Source organism: Melanotaenia boesemani, chromosome 22, assembly GCF_017639745.1.
Source record: "Melanotaenia boesemani isolate fMelBoe1 chromosome 22, fMelBoe1.pri, whole genome shotgun sequence".
Taxonomy (NCBI): domain Eukaryota; kingdom Metazoa; phylum Chordata; class Actinopteri; order Atheriniformes; family Melanotaeniidae; genus Melanotaenia; species Melanotaenia boesemani.
In genome coordinates, this window is record NC_055703.1 from 3,781,291 (window position 1) to 3,796,410 (window position 15,120).

Below are 15,120 nucleotides of genomic sequence, written 5' to 3' on the forward strand. Positions count from 1 at the left end.
CCCTTACATGCATCACATAGGGGGGGATTTGAACACCTTGATATTACCCGTGAGCTTAACTACAGGTCTTGTGGTGTCCTACTCCTACCTAAGATTAGCATGCAACTTCCATTTCTTAAGAAGCCTGATTTCTCTTCACTCTACAAGGCGCCTCTGAATCGGCCTGTTTACAGCTGCTGAGTAAAAACGACATCGACTGGCGACGCAAAGTTGATTGTACATTAAATTGTGCGGTTTACGTTGAAGCCAAGCATATATTCTGAGCCAGTTGGCCTGAAGCATTTATTTGGGGCTGCTTGGTAACATACCCGGAGGATCTGGATCATTACTGACACCTCTGAAACCAGCACCGGTAATAGAACTGACTTTTTCTTCTGGTTTTTTTCACTTCAGGTGATATAAGGTCAGATGTACACTTTTTAACCAGCAGTCTGTGAATGGTTCATCCTAACGACGGGTAATCCGGTGACAAAGTTTGGTTTGCCAGCAGGAGCGACGCTGTGACAGCAGAAGGAGCTCAGAGCTGAGAGGAAAGATGGCAAAGCTACAAGGAAATGTAGTGGAAGTCTTCCTTTTCCTTTCAATTTTATGGCTCTGATACTAAGATTTACTGCACATTGTTACACACAGCTGTAATTGTACGCTGGAATTTCCTGTGATACAGTACGTAAGGTGAAAGCTGTAAGGTGATGCTCCAGGATGGAGCCCAAAGTAGGGAAATGTGGTTTCTTAGCCTCGGGATGCTGCAAAACAACAGCTCCAGGAATGTACTTAACGAATGTCAGTCAGCCATCAAAAGGAGGCAGAAATGCAGAGTTTTAAGGTTAGAAAGTTATTTTTTACTTTAAACAACCCTTGTCCTGGTTATCCATGTTTTTCTGGATTATCTGCAGCATTAAAAGGACAAATGATCACCTTAAACGTCACCCAAAACAAATAAGGTATACGCTTGTTTTAGAATTTCATAAAGAACTCTGACACACTGACACATATTCCTAGACTTCCAGTTACAGGATTGTGTTCCAGTTAGTGTGTTACACACTACAATGAATGGTTTAAAAGCAGAATGCCACCAGTTTCCCTGCAGCCTGTACCAGCCTCTAACTTCATGTGGAACGGTGATTAGACAACTTCAAACATTGATGCATCTGTTCACTGGAAAACTCAAAGTCTCTGCTCAGAAACATGGAGTTACTCATATATCAACTATAGCTTGCATTTATCAACCAACCCTACACACTAGACACATGCTGTACTGAGAAAGGCCATCAGCGTCCTATCCTCAGGTAACAATGGGTTAGTGTGTCAGTATCGTGACCTCAGCTGGTGTTTTACCATGAATATCTGAACCTGTTGACATTGACTTTACAGAAGAATTTACTGTATAAATGCTGGATCCAACGTGTACATCTGGATTCTCCTTCAGATTCTGGATCCAACGTGCACATCTGGATCCTCCTTCAGATTCTGGATCCAACGTGTCCATGTCAGGAATCAGCAAACTGGACCCACAATAAAAGTCAGAGAGCTGAGGATTGGATGAATAAGATTTATTACAGAGATGAGAATATTTCCAGGTGTGCAGAACCTGGTTACTCAGTCCGCTAGCCTGTGAAGGTAGGAGAACCAGGGTGAGAACCAGCGTGATCTGGAGGGAATGTGCAGGGTAGGGTTACCACGTACCAGCAGAGGAGATGGGAGCCAACAGGGCGATCTCAGGAAGAGAGAGGGCTGCAATGGGAAACTCCACCAGGGGCTGTTGGGACTGCTGAACCAGAAACAGTGTTAGTGCGGTTAAATAGTGCTGAGTTCTTCACTTTGGGTTGAGCCTTCAGAAAGGTCCAGATAAATCCTTCAATTCATCCAAAAGGGAAGTAACAAGTTCCATAATCCAAACCCAATCCTAAAAGACAGTCCAGAGGTCAGGGTGCCAAAAATCCACGCAAGAATTAGATAGTTTTACCAGACTGAGGCAGGTAGGACCAAAAGCTTCTGGAAGAAACAACAGACGATCTGGCAATGAGAAGCAGATAACCTCAGGTTTAAGTGAGACACAGTACAGGTGGAGCGCATCAGCAATCAATCAGAGGAAGAGGAAGAATGCCTTCAGGGACGGCTGTGAAATGTCAACCCCAGCCCAAGAGCCATGACAGTACATCTGGATCCGCCAGTGCAATCGTAGGTTCATGGAAATAAATTTAATTATTTCCAGACTGGAAGTTTGGGTTCCCTTTGACTCGTCTTGGAATTCCACCAATCAGAAGACACTTTCTTCAGGAGAACATTCTAGAGTTCTGAAGGGATGCTGATGAATGAGTGACTTTATTAATCCCAGAGGAAAAGGATAAAATCTGGAGTTAGCAGAGATTGAGAAACTGTCATGGTCATTTCTGCCTCCTGCCTTTCCGTCCTGCTTTTGGGTCCTAACATCCCGAAATCCATGACAGAATCAGTGAAAATAGTTGTGTCCACATAAAATATGTCTGCCTCCTTCACCCTGGTAGAGGTCACGCCGTCTGTTGGGAAAGAGGAACTGAGCTACGGTTCATGTCCTGGTTTAAAATCTGACTTAGCTGATCAGTCAGTTTATCTTAAGACAGCAGTTTCCTTCCATGTGGCGTCTCACTGCTGTACTCTTCCCTTCAATGGTCATTATGTTTCTGTAAATCTAATACACTCCTGAGGTACTTAGATTAGAATTGTGCTGTACGTATTCAGAGTGCATCCGCTGAATCCAGAGTGGCGTTTCCTGTCAGGTACGTGAGAAGCTGTCTTGTCTGTGGCTTCGTGTTCTCACACTATAACTCAGTTACGACTGAGGAAACACTATTTATCCCACTGGGGTGCAGTTAGAAAAGATGTGGTAAAAAGCTCTACTAATAAAAATCCAGGTTACTGTGTCAGAGTATGGATAGAAATCTAAATGTTTAAATTTTGCATTGAAAGTTTAGCTCTTTATCTAAACTTCAAACAGAAGCCGTCTGGTTTTAAGACTTGATGAAGGTCTCGGGTTAAATGTGGGCAGGTACACATTGAAACACATCTGAGTTTGCAGCGTTGTGGAAGTCAAACACACCAGCATACCACAGCATGTTGCAACAGGCCTTTTTCTCTTGTACTCATGTTGCTGCAGATAAGAAGTTTGGATGAAGTCACAGGGTTTTATATACAGTTCTTACAACTGAAGAACCTGCTGCTGGATAAAACTCTAAAATATAAATGTTCCCTTTCAATTTGCTAAAACGGAGCTGTGACAGTTAGATGGCCGGAGCGTCTGATGTGGAAGGGATCCTGTCAGGATGCATCCGCTGAGATTCCGGGACTGATTCCTGTAACCTTTTCTCATGAATCGTCCCTGTGGTTTCATGTTGTGGTGCCACCCACAGAGCTCTGTGATCTGAGGCTGTACGAGCTTACACATAATGAGGCTGTTAAAAAGAAAAATGATACCAGAAACATGTGCTGCAAGTCTCAGCTGGAACTGAGCGAGTTGGGACTCTCCTCATGTATGTGTGTTCACAAATACATTCAATCAAAGAAAGAAATACACAGATTTTGCAAACAGAGGTTTGTGATGACTTTTTCCTCTGCCACGGAAGATTTACTCAGACAGAAGGAAACTGTAAATCACAATCAACCAATCAGAAAGTGAGCTGTGGGGGCGGGAGTGTTCGGTCCATAGACTGGCCTCACGTGTCAGGGTAGCGGCCTTCACATCTGTTACTGGGTCCCTCCCTGTGGGAATGCCAGATGGGGTTATTCTTGGGCTTTGTGCCATAAAAGTGGCTCTGCCATCACCGAATGTTGGATCGGCCAGACACCTTTGGACCCTGCAGAGTTTGGAGGCCTTCATTTCTGTTTTGATGACTTGGTGAAAAGCAAGTCGTCATCTGATCATATATTGACTGAATTTTGTTTCCTCTCAGTATGAAATGAAAACATAAGGAGAAGTGAGAAATACGAGGCCGATGTTTTGACCCTGGATGTGAAACTCACGCTGGGTATGGAGGAAAATGTTTCTGTGTCAGAGCCTGTGAGGTGGTTGGAGTTCAGTAACTGTCTGAAGATCACCTGCAGACTCAGCGTCACACCTGTTTAGTTGTTTTTAGTCAACCATAAAGAGATGTGACCCAGGAGTGTCCATGAAACTATGCTACTTATTAACAGGTGGCTTGTTTTCCAGTCATAAACCACAGTGTGATAGTGTAACAAGCATGTGTAGTTACCTGAGTTACTTGCCCAGATTCCACGGAGCTGGATGAGGCCCTCCAAGTCACATCTGCCTCCCACCTCATGTGATAAACAGTCCAGCTCAGACTTAATAAAAACTAAATACCATGGACTGAATCATTCCTGAAGGACTTGATGAGTTTGGAGCACATGCATGTTAATATTTGACAAGCTGTTTGATATCAGGTGTGTGTAAGTCAACATCTGAGTGAAGGTGAAGGTTGTGTAGAGATAAAGGTCTGTTGGAAGCAGGAAGACCAAAGGTTTGGTGGGAGGCTGGTTGGGAACTTCAGGATCTTCCAAATGTCAGATATTTAACAGGTTTGTTCATGACATTATAAAATGTTGTAAAATGCTAAGTACTTTAAAAAAATTGAGAAACTTGACATTAAAATTCTGTTTCTTACTTTAGCCCTTAAAACTCCACCAGATCTCCGGGGTCCATCTCTTCCAGCCACTAAATGTAGTTTTTTTCAGAGACTCTATCTGCTAAATCCACAATGATCCATGATAACATTTTTTTTTATCACATTTCATCAATAAAAGATCACTATCATTACTATGTTGCTAAGAGACCTCTATTCAGACCTGGACATGATGATGAAACCACTTCCTGTCAAACTTTCCACCAATCAGAGAGCTTAGATTGACGGTAATGTCCAATCAGGAGCAGCCTAAGATCAACCAGTGAGCAGAAAGTTCTATGTGTGTGTGAAAAGAAGAAAAATAATGCTCCTCTATGGCTGGAATAAAGCCAAGAAGACGTTTCTGATGCACGGTGGCGCCACAAAGCAGCTGAGCTGGAGTTGGTTTAGTGAGGATAGCAGGTAAATAGTAGCAGGAATAACTGGAAATGAGCAAAAAGTGGAAACATGGAAATAGTTTCTGTTGTGTGTTTGTTTCAATAACAATATTTTTTCTCCTGAAAGACTAGAGAGAATGATGCAGATGAGAAAAGACTTGGTCACTGTTGATCTGTGTGTTATTTCTACAAAGTTCTGTTAGTAATAAATTCTGCTTTCTTCTTCTGGTCGACCTTTATGCTGCTAAATCTATTCATACATTCATTTTACATCATTTTAGCCTCATAATCTGACAGCTGCTACAAAATGGTTTATACTGGGATTAAAAGCTGCTACAGACTGGTTTATACTGGGATTAAAAGCTGCTACAGACTGGTTTATACTGGGATTAAAAGCTGCTACAGACTGGTTTATACTGGGATTAAAAGCTGCTACAGACTGGTTTATACTGGAATTAAAAGCTGCTACAGACTGGTTTATACTGGGATTAAAAGCTGCTACAGACTGGTTTATACTGGGATTAAAAGCTGCTACAGACTGGTTTATACTGGGATTAAAAGCTGCTACAGACTGGTTTATACTGGGATTAAAAGCTGCTACAGACTGGTTTATACTGGGATTAAAAGCTGCTACAGACTGGTTTATACTGGGATTAAAAGCTGCTACAGACTGGTTTATACTGGGATTAAAAGCTGCTACAGACTGGTTTATACTGGGATTAAAAGCTGCTACACACTGGTTTATACTGGGATTAAAAGCTGCTACAGACTGGTTTATACTGGGATTAAAAGCTGCTACAGACTGGTTTATACTGGAATTAAAAGCTGCTACAGACTGGTTTATACTGGGATTAAAAGCTGCTACAGACTGGTTTATACTGGGATTAAAAGCTGCTACAGACTGGTTTATACTGGGATTAAAAGCTGCTACAGACTGGTTTATACTGGGATTAAAAGCTGCTACACACTGGTTTATACTGGGATTAAAAGCTGCTACAGACTGGTTTATACTGGGATTAAAAGCTGCTACAGACTGGTTTATACTGGGATTAAAAGCTGCTACAGACTGGTTTATACTGGGATTAAAAGCTGCTACACACTGGTTTATACTGGGATTAAAAGCTGTTACAGACTGGTTTATACTGGGATTAAAAGCTGCTACAGACTGGTTTATACTGGGATTAAAAGCTGCTACAGACTGGTTTATACTGGGATTAAAAGCTGCTACAGACTGGTTTATACTGGGATTAAAAGCTGCTACAGACTGATTTATACTGGGATTAAAAGCTGCTACAGACTGGTTTATACTGGGATTAAAAGCTGCTACAGACTGGTTTATACTGGGATTAAAAGCTGCTACAGACTGGTTTATACTGGGATTAAAAGCTGCTACAGACTGGTTTATACTGGGATTAAAAGCTGCTACAGACTGGTTTATACTGGGATTAAAAGCTGCTACAGACTGGTTTATACTGGGATTAAAAGCTGCTACAGACTGGTTTATACTGGGATTAAAAGCTGTTACAGACCTGTTTATACTGGGATTAAAAGCTGCTACACACTGGTTTATACTGGGATTAAAAGCTGCTACAGACTGGTTTATACTGGGATTAAAAGCTGCTACAGACTGGTTTATACTGGGATTAAAAGCTGCTACAGACTGGTTTATACTGGGATTAAAAGCTGCTACACACTGGTTTATACTGGGATTAAAAGCTGTTACAGACTGGTTTATACTGGGATTAAAAGCTGCTACAGACTGGTTAATACTGGGATTAAAAGCTCCAGCTTCTACAGACTGGTTTATATAAAATAAATAAATAAATAAAAAAAAAAGTAAAAAATAAAATAGAAAGAAAATGGTTTGGAGTTTTAAGGGTTAATGATTCATTTACAACCTCTGCGGGAAACTGTTCACCCTCCTCTGTAGAGCTGAGCAGGAATCATATGATGAAACTAAAACTTGGGGTTCTGGACTGTCCTGAAGTCATTAAACACATCATCCATCACACACAGCTGCAGGGATTCTCTCACCCTCTAAAACAAGATTCAGAGGAGTGTGTGTCAGGAAACACACACATCTAGTGTTGCAACTGAGAAGCAGGTTTAATTATAAGTAAAAAATTTTGTTTTTAAGGTAGCCATAAATCAACAAGATTTATTTTTATTTATTTATTTTTTTTTGATTGTGTTTAGTTCCATTTCACATCTGTTTTCATGAAACTGATCAACTCTCTAATGAACCAGGTTGGTCAGAGAAAACTAAAGATCACAGGAGCTATGTCAGGATCTGACTGCTCATCAAATAAAATCATAAAAAGTTTACTTGGTTGTCATAACGACGTTTGATGTTAAAGCAGCTCAAACAGCAGCTGACCCCATCCAGTCCTGCAGAGATGCTCCTCATGAACAAAGTGCTGCTTGGTGGCTTCTTTTCTAGTCATTAATGCTCCAGAGGATTCTTAAGTTTTTCCTTCTGTGCCCCTCTGCTGTAAAATTATTTGCTTGGAGATTTTCTCCTTTAAATCTTTTCTCTAAACTCACTTTAATGTGGTCAGGAGAAAATGTGGTTTGTTGTTCTGGAGAAGTTCTGAAGCCACATTAGTCTGTGCAAATGAGTTGTTTTATTCTCTGTCTTAATTCCAATAAGAGTCTGGAAATAAGGAGTTAAGACTCGGTCAGGGGCGTGTCCAAACTGTTGCTTCATCTATACTCTGCACTTACAAAGTGGGTGGATGGAAATCTCCCCCAATCACCAGACAGCATCGCCGAACCACCCCTCACTCCTCCCGACATTAAACAAAACTCTCATTTAACATTTTTCATATGGTATCCAGAACAAGCAATCATTCCAAGTATGCATATGATGTGTTTCCTCTTCTTTATGCCCAGATATAAATTACTCTTGTTTTCCTCCAATCATCAGGCAGGAGTTTCACTTCCTGCTGTACGAGGCCAGTAAGAACATTTGAACCATGAGTTCTCCCCCTGTGCTGCCTTCAGAGGGAGGCACCCCGTTACAAATGGCTTCCAGCTGCTGTTAGATGGAGGGCTGACGCTGTTAGTTCACTACAACACCAAGAGGCCCTGATGAGGGATCCTGTGGACTCTGAGAACACTGAAAGTCTTCAGTTTGTCAAGGTGTGGAAGCTGGAGGTCAGAATAGCAGCAAGAATTTTCTCAGGTGCTACCCTGCAGAGAAGAAGCCAGGCTTCGGCTGCAGGAATCTCCGTTTTATAACATGCATTCAGGCTGCAGCTGCTTTTCCTCCATCTGCTTAGTTAAAGCGTTGCAAGAGAAGCTGGAACCATATCAGAGCCTACAGACGTGGACAGACTGAAACTGTGGAACTGTGCCAGCAACCGTCACACCAGCCTGCCACGCACCAATGTTCATCTTTACAAGATTTCCACATTTTCTCTGTTCATGTGGGAGATATTTGTTCTGCTGACCAATCATCAGCTGTTTCCTCCTGGAAGAGGCGTCCATAAAAGTTTCGTTCTGTGTTTTAGAGAAATTTAAATATGACTCCAGATGGAAATACCCCCACCCCTCATGCACACACACACACACACACGCACGCACACACACACACACACACACACATACATAATGCATGAGTTCCTCTACTTTTTGTTTCAGCTCATATACATTATAATTTTTTTCTCAGTCAACCACATGAACTTCTGACAGTCTTCTGATCAATCAATCAATCAATCAATCAGATTTTATTTATGCATCACTCATACAGTTTAGTAAATCAGAAAAAGCCAAAAAGTCTTTTTCACATAAAGAAGAATAAAAAATAACATAGAAGTTAAATAAAAACATTGAGTACATTAAAACAGACTAAAATAAGTTAAAAGAATGAAATTAATACACTTAAATAGATTTAAGTAGAATATCAAACATAAGATAAGAAATACATTTAAATGAAAACAACAAATAGAACAAACTACTAGTTAAAACAGGTCAAAAAGATAAATTAAATGTCATGTCTTCTTCTATTACTTCTTTCTTTTTTAGTTGGAGAATATGCCAGTCTTTTTCTTACATAAAGAGACCAGCATCAGGATGTCCTCCAAGGCAGGTGATGGTGTCTCCATCACTTTCTTCCTGACCTTCCCAGCTTCTTCGTCCCTTTTCTCTGTGATGAGCTGTGTTCATCCTGATCCCAGCTCGGATGTCTGAACTTTAATGGTAATGTAAGCTGTGAGGTTGTTGGGTCGAGGATCTGCTTCATCTGTTGTCATGGAAATCAGATCAGCTGATTTTCAGAGAATGATCCTCCATTCCGTCAGGATGACTTAGACGTAACTTCAACCAATTTGAAGGATTTTATATGTATGTCCCCCCCCTTCTTTTCCTTCACTTACCTCCATACATGCTCACCTTTAACCCCTCCCTCTGGGCAGATTTTTATAGACTTAAAATTAAATTATTGTCCTGTTATTATCATGTCTATATTTATTATTTATATATATTATAAACCTCTTCCTCACAAGCACCCCCTGTAAGACACAAACCAGGTCTTACTGTTGCTGTTTGTGGAGAAAAATTTGATTCCAGCTCTAAAAACTCTGCTAATGTTTCTCCTATGACTCTGCCTTTGTTTGAAATGAACCGTGAAAGTCCTGGTTGTGTAGAAAAAGATGAAAGGATTTTTAAGTTGAAGTGTGCACTTTTCAAACAATGAACCATCTTTGGGTTCACTTCTTTCTGGAAAGTTATTATAAAGTGAATTTGGGCATTTTCCCTGCATCTGGACTGCTAGTGGCCAATAGAGGTGCCAATCATGAAAACCAACCAGAGGTATTCAGAGATACGGTATTTACTATGAATGAAATATAATATGTTTCACAGTCAGGGCATCCCTCTATAAAAACATCTGGAAAATGGCTCTGGTTCTTTTTTTTTTTTACCTTGTGCTGAAGCACAGTTCCTCATTAAAAATTACTTTACTCATTCCTAGGACTACTTTGCTAATTCCTAGGATAACTTTATTCGTTTGGGTAAATCAGAAAAAATTCCGGTCTTCTTTATTCAGTAATTTGGTTTGAAGCAGTTTATCAAGTTGTTGTTTGTAAAGTCTTCTTTCCCAAGTAGGAAGTGATATTCTGCACATTTCTAAATGTGGTTTAAAATTTATGTACAAATTAGGTACTTGGCATCGGTAAAACAAAGCTCACAGATCCACTGCTGTTTTCCTTTATCACCATCAGGAGTCAGGAAGTAAGATGAGGATTCCTCCTGAAGGAGTGGACTCTGACATGATACAGATGTTGTATTTGAGTCTAAATGTTCCAGTAGTGAAGTCACCGTTGAATTAAAGTTATTAAAGGAAACTCTTTCATTAACACCACAGCTATATAACAACAGGGCAGAGTGAGAAATTTGCCTCAAGGCTGAGGGTAGATCAGGTGATAAATCTGCTCCTATTCCTGCTTTGTTTTGTTGTCCTGACTTTATGTTCATCCCAGCTGGGACTTTGAAAGCATCCAAACTCATGAGATTCCCAGAATGAGCTATTGGGATACTGTTTATTTGACCATGTTGGGAAAATGGTCTGCAGTCTGATTTAAGTGTTTCTGGCCATGAGCTGCAAGTCAGATCTCATTTCATACACCTGTAAAACTAATATGTAGGGAAGAGTCAGCAGGCAGAAGTAGAAAGTCATTAAAACATTTTGAGCAAAAGTCATGAAGAAACAGGGATAGTTTAGCACAAATGAAAACCTGATGGCTGAATTTCATAGAAACATGATGCACATTTATATAATTAGTTGTTGAACTGCGTCCAATTCATCATCCTCCAAAGAACATAAGTGGATTATGATGTGTGTTAATAAAAGGGCTTGTGTCAGATGGTTGTTTAGTGGAACCGGGCAATCGGACAATGAAGTTTAATTTCACAGCAGAACCCAGTAGAACTGGACCTCTCCTCTCAGAGGCATCACCTTTGTGGCTTTTGAGATGTTTTTTTTCTGGCTGGACTGAGGCTGAGAGTCCGGTAGGGTTCTCTGATGTAGGTTTGGTCTTGGAGAGGTGAGTGGGTTCAGAGCACAGCAGGTTTTTGGAAAGCCTTTAACTAAGCAGACAGACTACTTAAGGCAACCCTTGGTGTCCAGCCTGCAGCCAGCGATGGATGTCATCAGGGCTGAAACTCTTGATATTACATTTTGAATTTGACTTTGTCTGAAGCGTAAATGCTCCTGAATGGAGACAGCCAGCCAGCCACAGCAGCAATTTCCTGTTGTCTTTGAGGCATTCTTTGCTCCTCTTTCTCTCTATTTATTACATTATGCAGCTTAAAGCAGGCTATCCCAACAAATATGAGCCCAAGTAGAGTGAACTGCATTGAATTGTGGGTATTTTCTGACTGTCTGTGATGTCTGGACGAACTCTAAAGAGGCTTTGACAGTTTATTGGCTCGCTTAGGGAGATTGGAGCAGACCATGGGAACTAAAGACTGGTTTCTTTTGCTTTAACCTTGCGGTTTTAAGGACCATTTTAAGTGCAGGTTTTAAGGACGGTTTAAAAAACAAAGTTTTAAGGACAGGTGTGGAATCAGTAGCAGTTTTTCAGTCTGAAACTGAGTCCAGCAGTCAGGGGTGTAGAAGTCTGACATTAGTAGGGACATAAAATTATCCCACAGAGGCTCCTGGAATATAGATGTTTATTTGCAGCACCATGAAATTCAGTGGATAGAAAATCTGAACAAACAGAAGTTTATAATGCAAAATATTCTATACAGGGACTGACAATAAGCTTTGTTTGTTTGTTTGAATCCAGGATTATTTCACTTGATGATTTCTGTAATTTTATGAGTTAAAGACATCTGCTGGTATATTAGTCTCACATCAGTATTGTCCAGACATGGATGTAGTCTGTACTACGGTCACCCTCACAGAAATGTTCTTCTAGCTGGAATAAGTTAGAAAAAGAAAATCTATGTGATTTTATTCATCTTAACGTAGCTTAACAGACATAGTCCATGTCAATCTAATTAATTGTAGTCCATTTATAATTCAGTTAAAACAAATCTATAATATGATCCACATCAGTCCACTTTATAATAACTGTGTTCATATAAACTAGTTCATAAAAATAATGAGCTAGCTAAGAAAACCAATGGATTGGATCAAATCTTCTCTTTGATTCAGTCCTCCATCCTGAGCTGCACGAGGAGACAGTGGCGAGGGAAACCTCCATCAGATACCTGCTGAGAAAGAAAAACAGAAACAGAAATGAATGACAACGTCACATATTTCTACACAGAGAGTAAAGTGAGCAAAGAGAAGCCCAGTGCATCATGGGACGTCTCCCAGCAGCCTCAGGACTAGAGGATGGATCAGGGTCACCAAGCCAGTAGATTTATCAGGAAGAAAAGTTTGAAGATGATTTGAAGGTAGAGAGGGGGTCTGATACCTAAAGCCAAACTGGGAGCCAGTTCCACAGACAGGGTCTGACAACTGGCGGTTCTGCCTCCGTTCTGCTGTTATAACCTCTAGGAAGCACCAGTAAACCTACAGTCTGAGAGTGCAGGGTACTCTGGTAGGAAAATCTGGAACTAAGATCTTTAAGATCCAATGGACACTTATAGTTTTATATGTGAGAAGAATTTAAAATTTTAAAACACGGTGCAGATGAAGAGAAAACTGGAGAAATAAGATCTCTGATGAGAATTCTAATCGGAAACCTCGCTTCAGCATTTTGGATCAGATGGAGACTTTTCAGAGCATTTCTGGGACCGAACAGTGATGTAGAACCTTCATCTTTTTTATTGTCTTTTTTGTTGTTTTACTTTTTATTTCCCTTATTCCATCCATCTTCTGTACCGCTTCATCCATTACGGGTCGCGGGGAAGCTGGAGCCTAACTCAGCATTTAGCAGGTGAGAGGCAGGTTCACCTGGATGGGTCACCACTCCATCGCAGTTATTTCCCTTATTATCATTTCTATCCAAGGAAAGTCTGTACTTTCTTTTTTAGTGACATCTTTCAGATGGTGTTCAATCTGCAATTTTGATTTTTGTTCCTGTTAACAGTATTTTTGCTTATTTAAGAGTGAAAGTTAATGTAAGTTGGACCTTACCAGATTAGTCTGATAGAATCTCAGTCGTGGCTCTGTCCACAGATTTCTGTTTTTTAACAACAGCAGTATGTATGATTTATGTTTATATCAGTCACATAACGCTCAGCTGTGGTTCCTGTTTGGTGCTGCTGCGATTTACGTGTTACTGTCAGTAAAAGTTCAGCTCTGGGTGTTTTCTCTGGTTTTGGTTCTCTGGTTTTCTTTGGTTTCCATGGTGACATCTCTTGAACTTCTTCAGAAATGTGCACTTTAAATCGGGGAAAAACTATCATATTTTGGTGAGCATCTTTGTGACTTTGCATCCATCTCATCATTTTAACTGTCAGAAAATCTTGGAGGGAGTTTAAGAACAATCGCTTTAAACATTTGGGTTTTAACTCAGAAAGTCATCTGAGTAAGTGGGCAGAGAGTATTGTGACCTTGCTGCTGTTGATCTGACTGCAGATGGTCTGAAACAGATGTGTGACAGCATATGTTTTCTGGGTTTTATAACCTCCATCCTGAGAGTTGGTGATACTCTGACAGCGTGGGGCGACGTGAGTATTCAGACCATGAAACAGCCCTGAAACCTGACCGGTCATCTCTCATTACTCATGTGGAGAGCAGACAACAGGAACCCTCCAGCCGCTTTTCTCATTCCCACAAGTTTCATTTAACCCACTCAGAACTGGGAAAAATAACTTTTTCTGCTTCAGCTGTACATTTGTGGAGTCATAAAAATAGTTAGCCTATGAGCTGCTCTGCCTTAGAAATGTCACATGAATCTTTGCTGACTCAGATCTCCTGCAGCATAACTCAGTGGGAATTCAGATATCAGCTGACTCTGCCAACTCAGCAGAGTCGCAGAGTCAGCCCTCATGTCACAGTTCTGCTTCAGCTAAAACGACTTCTACGATCACTTTGGTTAACCTGAAAAATAATTAACCAGACTGTATGCTCTGAGGATGTGGGGTGGTGGTGAGCTCTGTGTCCTCACAGCAGAAAGGTTGTGTTTCTGATATCAGCATTACTGCTAATAAAGTGCAATCTGGAAACCTGGATTATGAATTCAGACGTCTTATTTTAGGGTCAAATCATTGAAAAACCACAGCTCTGAAACTGTGCTTGTCAAAGTCTTGAAAGCCATCAATGTAAACACAGATAATGGCAGAAGCTTGGTTCTGGTTCTGTTAGATCTCAGTTGTGCTATTTGGTAATTGCTGTTTGCTTGATTTTTTACTTCTGTCTGTCTTTACTTTTTTGGTTTTACATTTAACCTGTGTTTCTTTTATATTTATTTTTATTGCACAATATTTTGATTAAACAGATGACGTGTGAAGTTCCTCAAGGTTCCATGTAGGGCTTCCTGTTATTCAGCATCTACATGCTCCCACTCGGATCAAGAAAACCAACCAAATATCTGATCATAATTATGCTGACGACACTCAGCTTTATATTACTGTCTCACCAGGAGACTCTGGTCCCAGGCAAAGCTTCAGTTCATGTCTTCATCAAATCAATATTTTAATGTTCCAGAAGTTTCTCCAGCTAAATAAAGACAAGTCTGTATTTTTTGTATTTGGAAACAAAGGTGAACATCCAGCTCCAGTCAACAATTTCAAATCCAACAGATCAATCCAGAAATGTCATTATTGTCACCTAAGCCAGATTTTAAGAGCCAAATTAAAGCAGGAACCAAATCAGACTTTTACCATCTGGAGAACAGATCTACAACAAGGAAACTGATTTAGAAAAAACTTCATCTTGACTACTGTAACAACGTTTTTACAGGTCTCTCTAAAAACATCACTATGACAACTACAACTAATTCAGAAAGCTGCTGGTTGTGTCCTCACAAGCATACAAAAAGGGAACATATGATACTCCGGTTCTCACATTTTTACACTGATTCTGGTTCTGGTCCAGAATATAGATCTGATCTGCTGAGCCATGAGCCACTAAGACTTCTAAGACCATCTGGGTCCAGTTTGTTTTCCTTCTCGAGAGTTCAGATTAA

General features: G+C 40.4%; 1 protein-coding gene across 1 annotated transcript in view; it reads left to right on the forward strand.

The window, feature by feature from the left end:
• slc16a10 (solute carrier family 16 member 10) overlaps positions 1-15,120 on the forward strand; it is a 32,688-nt gene that overhangs the window by 4,755 nt on the left and 12,813 nt on the right. The window lies entirely within an intron of this gene.